Source organism: Suncus etruscus, chromosome 15 (genome assembly GCF_024139225.1).
Source record: "Suncus etruscus isolate mSunEtr1 chromosome 15, mSunEtr1.pri.cur, whole genome shotgun sequence".
NCBI lineage: Eukaryota > Metazoa > Chordata > Mammalia > Eulipotyphla > Soricidae > Suncus > Suncus etruscus.
The window spans coordinates 2124195-2146240 of record NC_064862.1 but is presented as its reverse complement, the minus strand read 5'-3'; the positions used below and the strand labels follow the sequence as shown (position 1 = coordinate 2146240).

At 36.9% G+C, this 22046-nt stretch overlaps 1 protein-coding gene and 1 pseudogene across 1 annotated transcript in view; one reads left to right on the top strand and one right to left on the bottom strand.

The window, feature by feature from the left end:
- SGK1 (serum/glucocorticoid regulated kinase 1) overlaps positions 1 to 22046 on the top strand; it is a 133447-nt gene that overhangs the window by 13338 nt on the left and 98063 nt on the right.
- LOC126031759 (uncharacterized) lies at positions 13168 to 13268 on the bottom strand (annotated as a pseudogene).

Here is a 22046-nt window from a genome sequence, read left to right as displayed (position 1 = left end):
CCAGGATCACTCCTGAACACAGAACCAGGAATAGCCTCTAAGCACACTGAAGGTATGGTGCTCCCCCACCCCAAAAAATATATGAACTGCTTCTGCACAATGCTTTCATCTAGAAAATTATTTCCTCATACAGAAATATTAAGCACTTGGACCAGTGACAATGTGATGTGGGGGACCCAAACACATATGCTCTACCACTGAGCTCATCCTTGGCCCAAGCAAGAACCAGTGATAATTTTTAAACTATAGGTTTATTATCTCAGATATACAAAACAAACCATGTGTACTCAAAGTAAAACTATAGCAATCTTTGCAGCTTGTTCCACCAAAATATAGTATGATTTTCTAAATTATATCCAATTGTACTAAATTTATGTTCTCTATTGTGCACAACAAAATATGAAAAACTGAGTAATCAAAACAACTATTGTTTTTGTTGTTGTTTTGCTCATGATTTCATGGATTAGGAATTTGGGTTGGCTCATTTCAATGATGTGATGTTGACTAGGTTATTTCTTGGCTCGATTCAGTAGGTGTCTAGGGTGGGCCAGAAATCTGCCAAAGCTCCTCTTTGCTGTCTGGTGTTTTATGCTGTTCTAGTATTTCTTTCTTTTACCTTGTAGGTTGGGCTTCATTTCATCATCATAGTCTTAAACTTAGTCTTACTTAAACCCTGAAAAGGTGCTACTTTCTATTAGAATGAAATTTAAGAAATCAGTGGAAGCTCTTGACCTTAAAATATTCTACCAAGGGGCCGGGCGGTGGCGCTGGAGGTAAGGTGCCTGCCTTACCTGCGCTAGCCTAGGAGACGGACCGTGGTTCGATCCCCCGGCGTCCCATATGGTCCCCCAAGCCAGGAGCGACTTCTGAGCGCATAGCCAGGAGTAACCCCTGAGCGTTACCGGGTGTGGCCCAAAAACCAAAAAAAAAAAAAAAAAATATTCTACCAAAATTTGATCACTGATTGGACTCATCAAAACAAAGTGAGAGAGCTAAGTAAAATTCAAGCACATATGAAATAAACTCAATGAGAAGAGAAAAATATAAAGCGAAACTATTAAATATTTCTTCCACTGACACATAATATTATTTTCCAAATTAGATCCAGTGACAAATATATCTTTAACCTTTTGAAAGTAAAAATACAGTCCAGAAGTAGAAGTAGCCTTTGGGTCTATATAGGAGGAAAATAAATAAGAAGTCCTGACACAAGGTCAGAGAAGCCTGATTAGAGGCTAAGTTTTATTCTTTACTAGCTTTGTAAAATTAGGCAACTATTATATGTTCCAAAAGTTCTTTTTAAAAAAAATTATTTTATTGAAAACATTGTGATCTATGAAGTCCTTCATAGCTGAATTTCAGAATACAGTGAATCAGGGCCATTCCCACCACGCCACTGCGTTGACTTCCCTCCACCAATGTCCCCAGAGTGCATCCTATCCCGCCATTCTTCGCCCCCTGGCCTATCAGTGGAACAGGACCATCTAAGTTTACATTGTTAAAGTGTAAGTCTCTTGTTGGCTTAGATATTTAGTTCTGGACTTTTTCCCAACACATCTGAAACCACTTGGTCCCTGATCCCCTGACTCCCATCCTTTTATTTTTCTTTTCTTCTTAATTTTATAGAAAAATGCAGAAATATGAGATAAAAACAAAGTAATCAATGTCCCAAGTTACTATGAAAAAGACAGGAACCCTATCTAAAAGATAAAAATGAACAAAAGAGGGGTGGCAGTTTTTTTGCATAGGTGCAGCAAAAGTTGGGGAAAATAGAAAGGAACAAACCTTTGGCCTAAAAATGGGGGTCCCTACCCATGAAGCACCTTGTTATAAGACCAACTTCAGGCTCCAGGTATACTAAGTTGTGGAACCCCAAAGTCTTTCTTCATGGTCTTGGTAACAAGTTCTCCTCAATCACATTTGTCACAGTCAGGCTTAAATAAATAATTAAAGATCTTGGTTTTTGCACAGATGCTATGTCGAAGTCAGGGTGTCATGGAGGGTCTTGTGGTTTCATCTCACCTTTAGGTGGTAAGGCAGGAAACCTGCCCTGAAAGCAAGTTGTTTCCAAATCATCAGAGTGTTATGTAAAACCACTCTGGAGCAAGTTGGTGTCATTGCAGCATTGGAGCCTTCCCTGGTAGAAGTTGAATTCCTGGTGCTGGTGCAGAAAATCATGCTGGTTCCAAAGATGAGGTACAAAGTTCAGGGGTTAATGGCTGATGTCCAGCTAACTGAAGCCTAAGTCAAGTCAGTATGACAAATGTTCAGGGTGAAAGGTTCCCTGCAATATAAAATATAGGAGTTCCTATCCGTATTAGGTAAGTGTTGTGTATGTAAATATTTTAGGGGATTAGTATGTTACTGACCCTAACCTGATTGGTGATTGTGCCCTACCCTAGGGTGTGACCTGGCATTCTGTCCCCACCCTAGGGTAGTACCTGATTCTGCTTCCACCATTGGTTGGTATCTGATCCCACCATTGGGTGGTACCTGATCCTGGGGGATAAAAACAAACATACACAACAGATAAGAACTTAGTATAAGTAAGATTTCCCCCATTTTAATGTGCCAATGGAAAAAGGAACAATGACACATGATAGTACTGGCACAAATGGGGATAAAAATAACAAGATAAACAATCCCTATAACCTGGTTCTAACATGAATTCAGAACCCAAGAGAAACGTATCTACTAGAATTTTCTACTAAGCAAATCCCAGAAAGGGATGGGGAAGACTACATCTACATAAGGAAATACACATTAAGAATCATACCCATTATGAAAATATATCTAAAGAAATACACGATCAAAACATACATATCCTCTATAAGTCTTTTGAAATCGTCTGGGAAAAGAGGATAAATTCCAGAGCATAGCCTCATCCTGCCGTGTGGTCTGTGGAGCCTGAAAACGGCTCCGAGCAGTCGCAGATCAGGAAATGTCCTCGAGCTGAGGGGCTTTCAAAAGCAGAATCTGGTGGCAAGCCACAGTCCGCAGAGAACGGAGGTGGTAGAAAAGGGAGCAAGTCAGCAGCAGAGGTGGCGGTAACGTCTTCTTGGGTTGAGGAAAGGTGGACTGGGAATCTGTCTTTTCACTTTGGGAGCTGGTTGGCAGCTAGTTCGAGTGGAGTGGGGGGAATGTTCCAGTTCCTGAGGAGTTAAGAACTGAGGGTATAAAGGTTTAAATAGAGAGAAATAACAGACCAGGGTGTGTTGAATAACAGGTTGATTATGGAGTTCTGGATGGTGATGGATGAGATAGATGGAGAGGCCATTCTCTGACCGCCCAGCCCCAGGCCATGCTCCTCCAACTCCCTCCAGCCGGTGGTCTGAGGGTTCAGGATAGCCAAAAGGAAATGATCCACAGACAGTCAGGTTTCAGGAGACATCAACTTTATTCAGGTTCTAGCCACCATATGTGACTCCTAAGTTTTAAAACCTCTTACGCTGGTTCCATAGTCAGTCCTGTCACCTCAACCTCTTTCTGCCATCTCTCTTTCTGCTTCTCTCTTGCTCAATCTGTCTCAATCCCCCAAGTCTCTTTCTGCCCCTCAGGCAATCCTTTTGTTAACTACCAAAGACCCCTCCCAGAAATGAGCAGGTCTTACCATCAGGTAAGGTTACACAGGAAGAGTGGGGGTAACAAGGGTGAGGTAACAGAGTGAAATATAGAAAAGGCTTTGTAAAATGGTAAGCAGGGATGGGGAAAAGGAAGGGCTACATAGAACAGGGGGCAGGACTGCAACAACATAGACAGACACTATGTATATTGCAGACGGGCATTAGACAGACAGAGAGGTGGCCAACACATACACTTGTGCACAACCATACAATGACAATGAAGATTGACCCATAGGTTGCAGTTGAAAAACTGACACAGTCAGAATGCTTAAAAAATATCAATTTGGCAAGTCAGTAGAAAAGGTTTTTCATTTCCTGACAAATCATCATTGGTGACAGTAAACTTTACTAAAGAAAGACTTCCTGGGTTAGATTGTACATAGAGCAGTCTTTCAATTTTCAAGTCTAGAATACTAAGCAATATGGTAATGAGCACTGTAAAGTGAGTCTACACTATGAGTATCGTCTAATGGGTCGTGAGCATCCAGGTTCCTTTCCTGGATCATGATTATGATATAATCATGAACTAACTTGAATTGAAAATAAATTGTGGGCCCGGAGAGATAGCACAGCGGCATTTGCCTTGCAAGCAGCCGATCCAGGACCAAAGGTGGTTGGTTCAAATCCCAGTGTCCCATATGGTCCCCCGTGCCTGCCAGGAGCTATTTCTGAGCAGACAGCCAGGAGTAACCTCTGAGCATCGCCGGGTGCGGCCCAAAAAACCAAAAAAAAAAAAAAAGAAATTGTAATAACATACTCAAATGAATGAGCACTTTAGCAAGAGTCTATGGCATACAGTTGCCTATTCCAAAGGTACCTAAAATAGTTGCAGGAGCAGACAATTAGGACTGGTGGGGAAACCCAGAAACTTATAAATATTCTAATTTGTAAAATGGGGTTAATAAGATTTACCTCAGAGAATGGTTTTGAGGATTAAACAGAATGTATTTCTCTTAAATATTCAGTCCTATTGCTGGTTTTTCTAAGTAATAAAAACATTATCAACATAGAGCTTTCAAATCTGGAGGCCGGAGTGGTGATGCAAGTGGTAGGGTGCTTGCCTTGCAAATGCTAACCTAGGACAAACCGTGGTTTGATCCCCCGGCATCCCATATGGTCTTCCAAGCCAGGAGAAATTTCTGAGTGCATTGCCAGGAGTAACCCTGAGCATCACCAGATGTGGCCCCCCCAAAATAAAAAACCAAACAAAAACAATTAAAATTATGTTCTACTTTTCTAGTCGACCTTTCCACACTTCTTGTGAGGGTATAAGATGTGATTTGATTCATTAGTATACTTATACATAAACTGTTTCAAAATATTTTTACTTTTGGTTTTCATTTTTGAAAGTTTATTTTTCAAAAACAAAACAAAACAAAAAACTTCAATTGTGCTATGTCCATAAGCGTAGGAGCCAGTTAAATAATTTCTCCTCTTTTGGGGGGGAGGGGCACACTCAGTGATGCTCAAGGGTTACTCCTGGCTATGCGCTCAGAAATTGCTCCTGGCTTGGGGGACACTATGAATGCCAGGGGATCAAACTGCAGTCCATCCTAGGCTAGCATGGACAAGGCAGACGCCTTCTCGCTTGTGCCACCACTTTGACCCCAGAATTTCTCTTCTTTAGCAAAAGAAATGACCTTCAAAGCAACTGGCTTCATTGCCAAAATAACATGTCATTTTCACAAAATTTTTTAAATCAAAGCACACCAAATTACTCTGCTCTTTTCAGTTATAGGTGCACAAGACACTGAGGGAGGGTCAGCTCCAAACCCTTATGTCCAACATAGAATCTGTTACTGATGACAGTCTACCTGAATTTCACAATATTTTGTTTTCTAATCTACCTCAAGTTGTCAAATCAAAACTTGAAGCTCATTTGAAATTCATAAGCATAATCTATGCAACTTTTAGGCACTCTGGAAATAATCTTAAAGTTATTGCACTGTTCAGTTTTTTAATTAAATGTTGAAACCCTTATATTGTAAATTATTTCATCATTCTTCTTTTCTTTTACTCTAAGATTAAGCTCTATTATTTTGTGGAATTTTTTTTTATCATAAGACTAGATAACCTCATCTCTGTTTATAGGAGTAGCTCACGCTCTGTCTGTGGCTAACAAAATCTTCTCCCTTTTACCATCTTTTCTAGTTCTTATTCCTTCTCTGGTTTGCCATCTCTCTTACTTTCTCTGTTACTTTCTCTGTATATTCTGCTTCCTCTCCATTCCCTAACCCTCAGAAGTATACACGTTTACTCATTCCCATGGTTTTATTATACTACTTTTATCTCCCCCAAAATGCTTCAGCTCCATGGATACCTAATTCCCAACTCTCTTCATCTTTTAAAAAAAAAAAAAAAGAAAAAAAGAAAGAAAGAAAACTTCATGAATGCCTTGAACTAATTATGTCCAAAATTGAACTATTGGTTTTCCTTCCTAGCCTATTTTTTTCTCCTTCAATATTTTTTTCATTTCTTTAAATTAAATTGCTGCTAAGCCTAATTAGATAGTATCCCTTTGCTTTTTCTTTTACTGTTAGAAAATTTTATTAAAAAAGTCAAACTATGGGGGCCGGCGAGGTGGCACTAGAGGTAAGATGTCTGCAAGCGCTAGCCAAGAAAGGACCGCGATTCGATCCCCCGGCGTCCCATATGGTCCCCCCAAGCCAGGGGCAATTTCTGAGTGCTTAGCCAGGAGTAATCCCTGAGCATCAAATGGGTGTGGCCTGAAAACAAACAAACAAAAAAAAGAGTCAAACTATGTCTTTACTTCTGTTGTAGAGTTTTTCTTTAATTTCTTTAATTCCTTTCATTTTATCTTCAGGAACTTGGCACCAACTATTACCATATTTTTGGACTCCTTCCAGAAGTGTCTCTCTTCTCTTCACATTTACTCCTCACACAACTTTCAACACTCTTGACTGTTTCATTAAGAAAGCACATTATTGTAGACCACATGAACAGCCACCCCCTTAAATTGGTTTTCTTAAGGAACCAAGCAATTAAGGAAGAAAGAACTCCAGAGTCATACAGAGAAGTGGCAGATTTGACGTTAGCAGTCAGTTTTCCTCTTTGTGGCATTGAAAGTTTATTCTACCATATAGTACTTCTCTATTTTGCTTTTCTTTCTCTTTTTGATTTACTTTTTTTAGTTAAAAGTTATTTCATTTTGTGAAGATTTGAGGTATATTTGAACTATTTTAAGAATAGTTTGTGGCAATATGCTCTAGCTAAAATATTCTTATTATTCATCTCTATATACCTCAGGACAAATAAAAGTCACAGGGATCAGAGCAGCTACTTGAAGTTCCAAAAACCTGTCAAAAGAAATGATTGGCACATCCAAAAAATAAGAATTTCCAAATTGAAAAAAAAGTTCTTTTCAGATGAGGAATTTTTTTCGTTATTTTTTAGTCTTTTTTTGATTAATAATTTTTATTTTGCCCAAAGTGGATTACAAATCATTCACAGTAGTATTTCTGGTACATAGTGACATTGAATCAGAGGCATTCCCACCACCAATGTTGTCCTCCCTTCACCCCTGTTCCCAGCATGCATCCCATATTGCCCCTTCTTTGCTCCCCCTGGCTGCTATTATAAGTGGTCCCTTCTGTGTCTAGCCTATTGTAGATTGGGTATCAATTCTATTGTAGTTGGCTTTGGATTTAGTGTTCAAGTCTGATTATTTTGTATTTCGACCCAATGTTCATATGACTGTTTGGTCTTGGTGCCCTCCATTATTTCCCCTCAATTTGTGAGGTAGAACAAGATGGTTCAAGTTATGTGATTTTGTTTGAAGGTAAGAAAAATTAAAAAAAGAAAAAGAAATAAAAATAAAAAAATAAAAGGGGGGCAAAAATTCAAACAAAAAAACTATAAATATCAATTTAAGAAAAGAAAGGGAAAAAGAAAGGAAAATCTAAAAATAATACAAGAAAAATTGAAACCAAAAAGAAAATTTTTTTTCAATGATTTACTTAAATAGCCTAATACTAATAATGTAAAGGATCATAGTTTTGTCTGAGTTATTGTCTATCAAATGATAACTTTGGATAGTTTTTAAATTCCTCCATATTGTGAACATATCTGGTATGTTTCACATGTCCCATACACTTTTTAATTCAACATAGCCAGGGTTCTAATCCTTCATTCTTACCATTCTTTTAACAAAGACCCTCTTTGCATGTTCCTAAGCTTTATCCAGCTTTTACTCCAGCTGTGGTGTTCTGTGACCTATAGCACACTTACAGCACACTACCAAGAATCACATAGATTGTTCTTACCAAGGCCTCTTCGACTCTTAGGAAATATTGACTGATAGTAACAATACTCATTGTTTATGGATTATACCAAACCATCACAAATAACATTTTTGAAGTACCTAATTTAGAATGTTTTCTCTCCAAAGTCACAATCCATTAAGTTCCTCGCCTTATATTATTGACAAACATAGAAAAATCACCTGGATAAGAAGTCATTTCCACTAATGACATTTTAGATTTTCTTTCCATTAACCACTTTATTTCTCTGAACAATTGCTTGGGTTTTTCCAAAGTGCAGTTTATCTTCACCATCTATTTCCATGAAATTGCATTTGTGTTTCCATGTACCACCGTTAGTTATAGCAGTCAATTCTACCTTCTAATTTCATTAACACCCACTTTCATACCTTCATTCTCCCTTGAAGAACTTCTCCTACCTCCCAGCTAGCCTCCTGATGCCAGTCTTAACACACAGAATTTTCCTAATTGAAGCTCAGATGAGCTTTTTCAAGCTGAGTTCATCGGAGTGCTCAACATAAAATTCTAATTCCTTTCTTTATATATAAAACATAATAAGATGGAACCATTGCTGATATCTCTTCTGTGTCATCTTTCTTCTCCATCTTTCCTTTCCTCCTCCACTGAATGCTGTTCTTCCACAACACTGAGTAATATTATAACCCATGACACCTGCCACTTATTACCAGGGGCTCTTAACCTGGATCCATGAGATAGACCCTTTTGGGGAAAAACAACATGAATGTATCAAATTCAGGATCTTTGATGGAAAAAGTTACAAGTTTCTTTTCAACTCTTATTGAAATGTAATAACTTCTTAAATTATGCATGTACTCAAAAAGTGATAGTAACTCACAAGTCCTGTAACTTTGTCATTAACAGAAAGCACAAATATTTTCACATCTTATAACAGTTGTTCAAGGTGCAGTGGAAAATTATGTTTCTAATTATTGAGAAATAGTTCACTTTACTCTGTGCTATATAATTATATATTCATATAAAATGCCATAAGAGAGTAATTTTAGGTTACTAAAATTATTATAGGCTATTTTGAGGAATTTAGTATAATATGATAGATTGTTTTTGTTATTTATGTTATGTAATAATCAATAACATTAATTTAAGCCAATTTAATATTTTTACTATTTTAATTGATTATTTGATATTAAATATTTTAACTTATTCATCAAAACTTGTTCTCAGAAAGGATCACTATACTTTACCAAATTGCCAGAAGCTTTCAGAAACCAAGAAAACCAAGAGCATCAAGCACTCACTTCGCTTCCTTAGTAAAGTGTTCTCACTTTTTTTTTTTTTTAGTTTTTGGGTCACACCTGGCAGCGCTCATGGGTTACTCCTGGCTTTATGTTCAGAAATCGCTCCTGGAGAAAGAAAAAGAAAAAAGGCCAACTTCAGGGTCTGAGGATGACCTTTTGGTTTTGGGCTACACCCTGTAATATTCAATGGTTACCCCTGGCTTTGCATTCAGGAATTACTACTCCTGGTTGCTGGGGTTGGCTGCCTGCAAGGGTATCTCTCAAGCCCAAAACAGCAACTTTTATAAGGAAGCCACTGAGTTGGTTTCCTGCCAGTCTCAGGATTTGCACTTTGATTTCCTTGTCTCCCAGGGCAAGGCAGAGTTGTCTTTCCTGACTAAAACCCACGGCTCAAATATCTGATTTGTTCAGGGGAGCATGGTTAGCCTTCGTCAGAGGTGTTAAGGTTATGTACCTGGTAAAGTATGCACGTGAATATCAACAATCGGGTTGCCCTGCAAATAGTGAGGTATGCCCAAATCCACGAAACCCTTTTGTCACATACTACATAAACCTTTCTTTTGGGATGTTCTAGTTGAAATTTAACCCTGCCTCTTTTCTACCCAGTTTTGGTTCCACACATAACAGGCTTCTTGAAAAATGTTCTTAAGAGAAAAAAAAATTTTTTAACTTACACTTAGTCGGTATTGACCTCAAATTCATCTCTTGCCAGAGCCTAGGGCTAAGGGATAAACTATGGTCTGACTGAATTATTTACAAAGGCCTTGGCCAAAGAGCAGCTAGTGTCTACCCCATGGATCCCTGTAGAGCCAAGTTTTTTACTTGTTGGTTTACCAAAACAATCCAAAAGTTAAAAACTAATGGGTGAGATGTGCAATCCTACAATAGCTGTGGAAGAATTCTACTCTAATTTCTGTCTTACACTCTCTTTCTTTTAAGAGCAGTCCTTAGTGGAAGATGTTGTTACAACTTAAGAATACTTCCTGTAGATCTCTGAGCATTGAGCTCAGGGGTTAGTCCCTGCTCTACGGTCAGAAATTGCTCCTGGCAGGCTCGGGGGACCATATGGGATGCAGGGATTTGAACCACTGTCCTGCATGCAAGGCAAACGCATTATCTACATGCTATCTCTCCGGCCCCAGAACTCAATTTTTTTTTCTTAGAACTCAACTTTCTTGACCTGGAAAACCCACATATATTTCAGGGCTTGTTTTAAAGATTCGCTTTTGAAAATCCTTTGCAGGTCCCCCAAGACTAAAGCATACTTCTCTCTATCTTTAGTATTGACTAACTGGCCCATTAACAGCACTGATTTCTCTAGGCTACAATAACCTTTCACTTACTTGACTGTAAAAAAACTATTTTATTTTTATTTTTTATTTTGAAAAACAAAACAAAAGTAGGGCCCCTTCTAAAGATTTTCAGTCAACTGGGCTGACAGTTCAATACCTGGGCTTAAAGATGGCTGACAGTTCAATACCTAGGCTTAAAGATCTAGCACAAACTCTTGAAAGTCAGCCCAGAGGCTTTATTCCTTTTGTATACATCGTTCTCAACACATATGGTAGTGAGTGCTCACTGGTCTTCTGTTCTTTGTTGACTGACTCTTATTCCATTGCATCATGGTGATGCAGACTCATTCATGCAAATCTTTCTGAATCTACAGGTTTCCATGACTTACTAGGCATAGGAAATCGAGCATTGAGTAATACAAACGGAAGTAGTAAGTTCCTTTACTAAGTTCCTTTAGTCTTACCCTCCTTCTCTCTCACTTTCTCTTTCACTTTCTCTCAACTCTGCACCTTGTCTCCACACCCTCCTTGCTCCCTCTCTCCTTCTCTCCCTCCCTTCCTGCCTTCCTTCCATATGGGATGCCAGGGATCGAACCAAGGTCCGTTCTAGGTTAGTGCATGCAAGGCAGATACCCTATTGCTTGTGCCACTACTCCAGCCCATCCACTAAGTAATTTTTTAAAACTTAGAAAATTTTAATAGTAGTATGAATTGATAAATAAATAGACCTTCCATTGCTTTGTCTCTAATTTAAAGATTATACCATGTACATACATTATGACAAATTTCAAGAACTATTAAGTCCAATACTTATTTACCTTATTTACAACTAGTTAAGTTATTATTATTTTTTTTGGTTTTTGTTTTTTTGGCCACACCCAGTGACACTCAGGAGTTACTCTTGACTATGCACTCAGAAATCACTACTGGCTTGGGGGACCATATGGTATGCTGGGGGATTGAACCATGGTTCATCCTAGGCTAGCATGGGCAAGGCAGATACCTTACTGCTTGCACCACAGCTCCGGTCCCTAGTTAAGATTATTTTTAATTTACAAATATTTTTCAATGAAATAATGAGATTTTATATCTTATTAAAAATTGGGGCACCATCTTACATTGTCTGGGTCTTAAAATACATAGATTGTCAAACTTAAAATTTTTGAATTTTTTAAAATTAATTCACATTTAATTAAACATTAAAAAAGATATTCTCTCCCTTTTCTTGCTTTTTACTTACTTAGACAAAAAGATATGGAATTTAACTGAGAAATAGCCTAAAAATAAGCAGAATATTAGATTATGAAGTTAACATATGATTTAGAGAATAAACTTATTAATTTATAGCTATGCCATTGAATTCCCCTACTTATCTTATTTGTTTGTTTGCTTGTTGTTTATAGGCTATAGTTTATGCCCATTCCTACTTAGGGGCTCTTCCTGACTCTGTGCTGAGAAATTACCTCTGGCATTCTCAGAGAACCATACATCATGCTAGAAATTCAAACCTGGGTTACAGCCCAATCCAGCAGAACTTAATCAAGGCCAGTACCATAATACTATCTTTCTGGCCTTTGTTTACTTTTAACTGTGAAACATTTTTCTTTATTTATTTTTATTGAATTACCACTAATTTTTGTGACACTATAAATTTCAAAAGAAGAGCTTAAGACCTTGTTACTGTAAATATTATCCTATAGTCAGCCCCAAAGTCATTTTAAAATTCTATCAAATGGGAGATCTAATATTTTGAGCATTGTGAAAGTATATTGGTAGGAATTCTAACATTCTTAGAAACAGAAAATATTTAAATGATAACTAAATCAGAATATTTTACTGAATCTACTACCACCTATTTTATTGGCTTAAGCCAGTCATATCTAGTACCAGGCTGGAAAGTTCATGAGTTAAGGCACTTGTTTGCATATGGCCAATCCCAATTAAGTCCCACTTCTATATGTGGTTCTCTGAGCACTCCAAGAATGATCTTTGAGCAAAGAGCCATTGAGCACTGCTGGTTACATTATTATAAATGTAGGTATATATAGATATGCATGTATGTATACATATTGATAAATGTGTGTAAATATATACATGTATGGGTATATATGTACATATGTATATGTACCCATAGTGTGTGTATATACATATACACTACAAATATAAGTTTATGTATTTATTTATGTATAGTAAAACTTTGTAAAATCAGTTGCATAACTGACTGTATTCAGGAGTCCAGAGCCTAACAGTTGAACTCTGTTCAGTTTGAGCCTGTGGTATAGTGGCCACATGCTCATATACAGCAACCAACCCAGTTGTGCTGGTAGTAAGAGGAGGGGCACGCATTATATCCAGTGGTGTTTGGAGTTTATGTGTTACAGGGTGCTTCATGTTGTTTTGTCAGATTTTGAACTCAGATCCTTACTTATACTTGCCACTTGACTTATCTTTCTGCTTCTGAAAACTTTTTAAAGCAATTTATTTTAAAATTTCTTTTATTTTACAAATTCTTATTTTTCTTATTACTTATATTTTTCTGCTTTTTTGTAAAATACATCCTTCTAAAAATGTACATTAGTCCTGGACTTTATTTACCTAACGTATTTCATTTAGTTATAAACTGTTCATGACAGAATTGTATATGACTTAAAGTCAAAGAATTTAGCTTTGACTTTCACCACTTTCCCACTTTCACTAAATTTTGTCACAAAATTTGCATGTCATCTTTGCACAGGGGCCATGCTAATCTTCTCTGTATCATTCCAATTTTAGTATATGTGCTGCCGAAGCAAGCACTCACCAAATTTCTTTAGCCTGTAAAACTATATGGTTTCTAAAAATTAAGTATTAAAATGGTAGATTAGGACCAGAGTGATAATACAGTGGGTAGAATTCTTGCCTTGCATGTAGCTAATGCAGGTTTACTGCTAGAATCACACATTTCCCTGAGCTTTGCCAGATATGAACTCTGAGTACAGAGCTATTTCTGAGAATTATGGGGTGTTTCTCAAACACATTGATAAATAAAATTTTTAAAAGGGTATATGATTTATTTTTCTGAAGAGGAAGCTATTTGACCATGCCCAAGTACTTGATTTCTTACTATATTACCGTAATTTGTAAATATTACATATCCTCACCACTTTCCTATAGTACCAGACCTTGCTTGTTTCCACCTTCAATAGTTTCCTTACAAGACCCTACCTCTATTTTTATCCTAAACCATTCAACAAATAACTGATATTTAGATGATTTAATGTGCAAGTAACTGGTCAACAGAAATTATTATAAACCAAGACCCTCAAAAATATGACTTTAGGGGTTGGTAGGGCAGTGGTAGGGCAGACCCTGGATGAACCTAGCTTCAATCCCCAAGATCCCATAATGGTCCCTCAAGCCCAGAGCAATTTCTGAGTGCATAGCCAGGAGTAACCTCTGAGTGTCACTGGGTGTGGCCCCAAAAAGCAAACAAACAGAAAAACAAACAAACAAACTCATGACTTTAATCAGATCTTCTCTGCCTTTTTTCACTTGGTCCATAAAATCATTCATTTGTCCATTCAGATATATTTAGTAAGGGATGGTAAAAGCTCAGGATTATGTTAAATACTAGAAGCAATTGAGTTCAAAAAACAGCACTGCAAGTATAAATACCTAGGTGGGAACAATTGAAGTTATGAGAGATAGTAAGTAGGACAGTAGAACTTGAGCAGAAAACCCACAATTAAGGTTTAAATTTTGAATATTAACTAGAGAAGGAATCTAATAGGACCAAAAGGACCTTCAGGACCCGGAGAGATAGCACAGCGGCGTTTGCCTTGCAAGCAGCTGATCCAGGACCTAAGGTGGTTGGTTCGAATCCGGTGTCCCATGTGTTCCCCCGTGCCTGCCAGGAGCTATTTCTGAGCAGACAGCCAGGAGTAACCCCTGAGCGCTGCCGGGTGTGGTCCAAAAACCAAAAATAAATAAATAAATAAATAAACACATAAATAAATAAATAAATAAATAAATAAATAAATAAATAAATAAATAAAAAGGACCTTCAACATTTTCCCCCCTCGCAATAGGGGATGGTTGGGTAACTATATCCAGTTGTTCTAAGTGATTTTTCTTTTCCTGACTTTTTGCTCAGAATTCACTCCTGGCTATATTAAAGGACCCTATTCAATGCAAAATACCTTACTCATTGTATTTTTATACAAGGCCCCATGTATCTTAAGCACATGGGTAAACTTCCATTTACTGAATATAACTTCCGTTTCCTGAAAATTTTTTTCTCTCAATAGTTTCCATTACAGTTCCTTTCATTAAATTAATATTATTTTATCTCCAACTGATAACTATTAGAATACCAATTTCAAATGCCATATCCTTTAAAGAAAATGCCTTTCTTTAGTTAAATCTAGTAGTTTACAGAGATTGCATTTTAGTTGTCTATGTTCTTATCTCTTCTAAGAATTAGATATATAACGTCTGACATATCGTCCACTAGCTTTCTGTGGTTATTGAGCAATTGAAATAAAACTAGTCTGAACTGAGATGTACTTTAAGTATAAAGTACCAACTAGAGTTGAAACAGTTAGTACAAAGAAATCATATATATATATAACTGATCATGTTCTTTTTATTATATTTGAAATAGCATATGGGATACTTTGGGTTAAATAAATAATATTAGTGAAACAAATTCTATATTTCCTTTAACTTGACATCATGTAACTAGTTTAACTTAATATTAGTATGTAGGTGGTTCATATTTTATTTTTCTTTGGCAATACTCTTCATACTATGTGCTGTCCAAATAATCAATTCATCTGATTACCCCTACAACTAAAGAACATACTAATTTGTCCATAGTAAAGGGTGGTATATATCGTTTGATTCATTACCATTTTGTAAAAGTTTTTTTTTTTGTTTTTTGTTTTTTGTTTTTTTGTTTTTGAGTCACACCCGGCAGCCCTCAGGGGTCACTCCTAACTCTATGCTCAGAAATAGCTCTTGGCGGGCTCAGGGGACCATACGGGATGCTGGGATTCAAACCACCGTCCTTCCGCATGCAAGGCAAACGCCCTAACCTCTATCTCTCCAGCCCCTGTAGAGGTTTTTTTTTTTTTTTTTTTTAAAGGACTTTGGGGTTTTAGTTACACTACATAATTTCTATATGAAGCATGCAGACAAAATTTCACAGGGAAAATACTCATCCTAGATCCTAAAAATATTAATTTAAGGAACATGTGGTGTGACCATGGCAAGCACAGTGGTTCATGTCTGCTGACTTAGAAGGTTTCTCTGTTTCCAAAACAAGAACTTTATTACAGTGCATGGAAGGACCATTAGAACAAGAGGATTCTTGTGGTTTTTTGCTGTGTCAATGGAAAATATCCAGGGTAAAAGTTTAAACAAAACTGACATTCAAAGAGTCTTTGTAGTTACTATGTGTGTTTTAACATCTGTTGCTATAGTGAAACAGATGCTGGTTATTATGACTGATAATTTTTGAGGGGCGGAGCAAAATGTAGTTTTAGCTAATGAACTTTTCCTAATGTTGACTAGCTTATCTTGCACATAAAGAAAGGATTATTATTCAGAGGATAGAAGAAAACAAGTAATGAGGATACCAACCTATTTTGTTTTTGATATGAGAAAATGTGTTTAGAGACTCCCCATACCACATCATAATTTCATGGTTTATTTTACATGGTTGGTTCCGGTTAAAAGCTGTTCGTCTGTCTCATGGTCTGTAGAGGCCCTTCCAAGGTGATTCTGATTGCAAAGTCACCTCTTTAAAGGAAATGTTGAGGACAGGAAAAAAAGATTATGTATGGAGATATTTCTCAAATGGGTTCTCTACTAGGACAATAGCAGCCTATATCAGAATACCCCCAATTTATACCTAGTTTTGTTCAGTTTATTCTTTTTGAGATGACAAGGCCATATTATTGATTGTTTTTTGGTTTTTTGTTTGTTTGTTTGTTTTTTCTCAAAAAGAGTGAAGGCATGGAAGATACCTAGAAGTAACAAGAAATTCTAAAATATAGCACAACTGTACTTTTGTATATAAATGAAGTTGCTATTTATTCTTGAATCCAGTGATTTTTGTTTGGCACAGTTTATGAATTATATGAAGCACACACTGTATATTAATGAATGTTAGGATGAAAATGCTTCTTTCTTTATTTGCTTTAGAGGTCCATCATATTCTGGATAGTTGGGGGGGGAGAGAGAGAGAGAGAGAGAGAGAGAGAGAGAGAGAGAGAGAGAGAGAGAGAGAGAGAGAGAGAGAGAGAGAGAGAGAGAGCAGAGGAGGCCTTAGCTAGGACTCTGGAATAAAACTCTGGAATCATACCCAGACTTTGTGATTTACTTGATGCCCAATTTTAGGCAAGCCAGGTAACTTCTTTGAGTCAAAATACTTTTCACCTATAAAATAGAGATGATACTGAGCTTATGGGGCTTATTAAAATGAAGTAGACCTTCAATAATAAAAAGTTGTTTTTAAAATATAGGAGTATTGGGGTCGGAGAGATAGCATGGAGGTAGGGTGTTTGCCTTGTATGCAGAAGAATGGTGGTTCAAATCCCTGCATTCCATATGGTCCCCCTAGTCTGCCAGAAGCAATTTCTGAGCATAGAGCTGGGAGTAACTCCTGAGCGCTGCCGGGTGTGACCCAAAGACAAAACAAACAAAAAACACTAAAATATGGGAGTATTATTCTTGGAATCTTTGGTAGAAATCTGACTTAATTTTTACTGACAAAAGAATAGTTAATTATTCACAATAATAGTTATGATATATGTGATCTAAATATATATACATATATATAGAAGTAAAAGCCAATGAAAGCAGTTTTGGTTTCTAATTCTCTAGCTGGATCAAAGGAGATAAAAATAACACTAATAAGGTGCACATTTTGTGACACATATTTTACCTAGTCCTTCTGTAATTCTCAGGTGATATTTATATTTTTTGGCAAATAAGTACAATGAGGCCAGAGATTTTAGTTACATGATTAACATTTCAGCAAAGATTTTAACCAGAATTTCTATCCTAACTTGCCACATTCCAATGATCATTTTATTTCCACTGTAACCAAGGTGGGTCTGTTGTAAGGATAGTTAACTTAATTAGCCTTCTTCATTTCCCCAGCTACACAAAAGGTCATGGTTAACCCTTGGGCCACTTTTCAGTATACTTAATCTAAGGTACCTAAGAGGTCTTTAAATTGAGATATTTATTATCCATACTGTTTTGTCTATTAGAGACTACTTCTTTTTTTTTTAAATAAATTTTTATTGTGATTGAAGTGTATTACAAGTCTTTCACAGAATTATTTATGGTACATAGTGACAATGAATGAAGGGCATTCCCACCACCATTGTTGTCCTCCTCCACCCCTGTTCCCAGCATGTCTCCCATAGCTCCCTCCTTTACCCCCAGAGTAACTGGTCTCCACTTTACAGCTTGTTGTAGATTGGGTATCTATTCTGTTGTCATTGACTTTGGGTTTGGTGTTCAAGTCTGATCATTTTTTATTTTCACTACATGTTTATGTGACTGTTTCTGGTATCATCATTTTCCCCCTTCAATTTATGAGGCTGAATGATTCAAGTTATGTGATTCTGTTGGAGAAAAAAGGGATAAGGAAAAGAGAGGAAAAAATACCAAAAAGAGAAAAGAAAAATGCACCCAGCCTAAAAAAAAATTACCAAATAATATCCACATGAATGAAAAAGAAAGAAAAATGTGGAAGAAAAAAAGAGAAGGAAAATAATATTAAAAACAGACAAAACAAATCAAGAAAAAGGAGTGCTGGAGTGGCAGGGTTTGGTGTTTACCCCCACTTTTTTTTTTTTTGCATAGGCACAGTAAATATTGGGGAATAAAGGGAATTCCATGGCCTAAGAGATTCAGGGTTTCTCCCCTCTTGAAGCATACTTTCATGGGAATAACCACTGGCTCCATATATACTCATTACCATATCCCAAGATTTTTTTGTGGTGCCAGGAAACTTTTCTTTCAGTTGTGGATGAGAAAACCAGGCCACTGTAGCTAGCAATCTTGGCAATTGCGCAGGTCATAGGACAAGTTCTAGGATAGAGTCTTTATGGTTCTAGAGGTTCTGTTCCATCTTTGTTGTTGTGTTCAGTCTTCTATATAGAGACTACTTCTTAACCTTTGTTCAAACATGGCCCCTTCTGATCTTGTTTTAGTCTTGTGGCCTTTTGTCCTACCTGTTGCTCTACTAGTGTTGTGATATGGTCCCCATTTACATGATTTTTACTAAGAGGGCTCAAATAATATGATCCTGGATTGAGAAATGTGGCATTAGAGGAAATCCTAGATCAACAAAATAAGTGATAATTTACTGGTAAAATTACTAGCAACAAAGGAGAAAACTACTCTGAAGGGCAGTCAGTTATTCTTCCCTCTCATCTAACCCAAATCATAGCTCCTAGGATTTGCTTAACAGAAATTATGTCATTCACTTTAAAAAATGACAAGTCGTTCTCTTCCATTTTAGTCATAGCTTTTCCTAAAATATATGTAGATAGATAGATGATAGATAGATAGAGATAGATAAATAGATATTTGGTTGTGGGTAACAATCAGTGATGTTTACTCCCGGTTCTGTACTCAGAAATCATTCCTGCAGTAGTCAAGGGACCATATGGGATACCAGGGATTGAACCTGCTGTACTGTCTCTCCTGCCCATAAAGTATATATATTTTATGTCCTCATAGGCACATAACAAATACTAGTTTTCAAGAATGTTTGGAAAGGAAAGGAGAGATGCTAAGTGCTGAAGATGCTATTTTTTACAGTGACTTTGAAACTCAGCACGAATTCTGCCTCGTGAGCCTTTGGCGATGATGACCTTTGAGACAGAGAGTTGGGCTGAGGGCATGATCTCACATCAACTTCATAAGATTTTCTTCATTCTCACTGCCTATTCCCATCATTGACACAGAACAGCTAACAAAGCAGCTGGGCCGTCACCAACTAAGGTTAGGAGCCAATCTAACACTAGCAGACTAGAGGGCCAGATTACTGAGAAGATTGCAATGAAGCGATTTAAGCATTTGACAGTTACTTTTAAAATGACCTCTGTTCCCTCCCACAGGCCCCCTGAGGACTGACATATTTACATAAGTTAACTAGTTAGATTAATAAATATCCATTGTAGAAAATGCTGACCATTGGGTCCTGAGGGAAAAGATAAATCTGTCTTCTTTGTGAGGAAAGAAAGGCACTGAGGGAAAAGAGCAAGAACTCCCAAAAGAAGGGGGCTCTGCTGCAATGGTTCTCTAAGCGAGGTTCCAGGAACAACATTCTCAGCTTCCCCTTGGGAACTTGGTAGAATTGTGAATTCTGGTGCCCACTCTACATCTACGGAAGAAACTTGTGCTTCACTAATTTCTGCATGTGGTTTGAGACAGGTGTAAGTGTGAAAACCAGTGGCCTACTAAAAGTTGACAGAATTAGAGTCAGTCTTTGGGATGAGAAGGAAGCATGGCAGTTGGATTGCCAATAATGCCAGAGAAAATGGCCTGATTGTGGTAATGTTTTCCATTGGCCTGGCATCCTAGGGAAAAATAGCCAAGTATACGAATCGTAGGCCTACATGAATTGAAGCTTCACTCTTCGCCCTTTGGAGATCATGCCTCTAGCACCCACCTGAGATTTCCTTTATAAATGGCCTCAACTCTCTTCTGTCTGCTCCCACAACACACACCTCTCTTCCAGAACTAATATGAGGCATTTTTGTGAAAAGAGTTGGGGTAAAAATTTAGACCTCTAGCAGCAGAATGGATGTGAAGATCTCAGTGGAGCCTACAACATTGTCACAGATACTCTCTACTCACAGTTCCCTCTGGGGACAAGTAATTATTGACCCATTGAGAAGGAATAAGTCCATCACTTTTTTTCTCAGAGGAATGAAAGACATTTTCTGAACATTGACTTTAATACACTTTAGAAAGAACAAATTTTGACTTGCCTTTTTATAGCCTATTATACAATCATTTAATCATCATTCTCAGATATGGTGTCTTTAACCTATTGTATAAAAAGTTCTGAAATAAAATTTGAAAATCTAGGTGAACTAGGAAAGTAATGACAATTTATTTAAAATTTAGAAGAACTTTCAGAAACTACAAATGAATAAATTCCTCTTGTCAAGATTAATTTTTTAATAACATGCTAGCTCTGGAAATTACTTAATAATTTTGTTAAAATTTCTTCATTTTAAGCAAATGGAAAGAACAAATAATTAAGAGCATCACAGATATTTTTAAGAGCTGAAAAGTTATTAAAATATATACAATTCTCATTTAATATTTATCATTAAATATACATTTCCATTTATAAAAATTTGTTTTTAGAGTACATGTATATACTTTTATTGGTAAAATGTAGGGCCAGGGATATAGCACAAAAAAGAGTATATGCTTTGTATTCAGAAGTCATGTAACTAGTACCATATGGTCCCTTGAGCACTGCGCCCCTAAAAGAGTTACTGACTTAATATAATTATATATAGTCTAATGAAAGTAAAGAAGGTAGAAATATGATTGTGTGCCAGCACACAGAAAATATTTTCTAGGAAATGAGAAATAAAGACTTAACATAGTTGGGGTCAGAGCAATATCACAGTGGTGAAAGTGTTTGCCTTGCATGTGGCCGATTATGGTTTGATCCCTGGTATCCCATATGGTCCCCCAAGCCTGTCAGGTGTGATTTCTGAGTACAGAGCCAGGAGTAACCCCTGAGCACTGATGGGTATGGCCAAAAAAAACCCAAAAAAAGACAACATAGTCATGATATCTAGCTAAGAACTAACCATTAGAACTAAAGCATATCTCAGAAATTCATTAAAGTGTGAGAATTCATTATATTCAATCCTGTGGTAAGATATTTTTATGATATTGCAATTTTATGATATTGCAATTATATTTTAAGCTTTAGGTTTTAGCAAAAGTTGCTGTAGAAAAATAATTATAGGGAAAATCCCATAAAGTGCATATCAGATAAAACTCAAAGGAAAAACCCTCCACTAGTAAGAGTTCATGTGATGGCTTCAGACAGATGCATATATATGTAATTCACAGGCATACAGGGTCAATTTCCAAGTCACTTCTGAGCATTGAAGTTATTTTTATAATAATCACTATTTTTGATAGATACAAAAATTAGTGTTAGACATTACAATATAACATTCTATTTGTGTTTTTTAAAAGTTGCTTTTTTTTTAAATTTGCTACATTGTCTGTTTATCTAGCACAGAAACTTTATTTTTCTGACTACTATTGCACAGAAAATATTGTAGAAATTGTACCTCATTAAAATCTTTGGGTTATGAGGGCCAGAGAGACAGCACAGGGGTAGAGCGCTTTTTGCCTTGCACGCGGCTGACCCAGTACGGACTTGGGTTCCATTCCCAGCATCTCGTATGGTCCCCCAAGTCTGCCAGAGTGATTTCTGAGCGCAGAGCCAGGAGTAATCTCTAAGTGCCACCAGTGTGGCCCCCCAAACCAAAAAATAAAATAAAATGAAATCTTTGGGTTTGGGGGTTT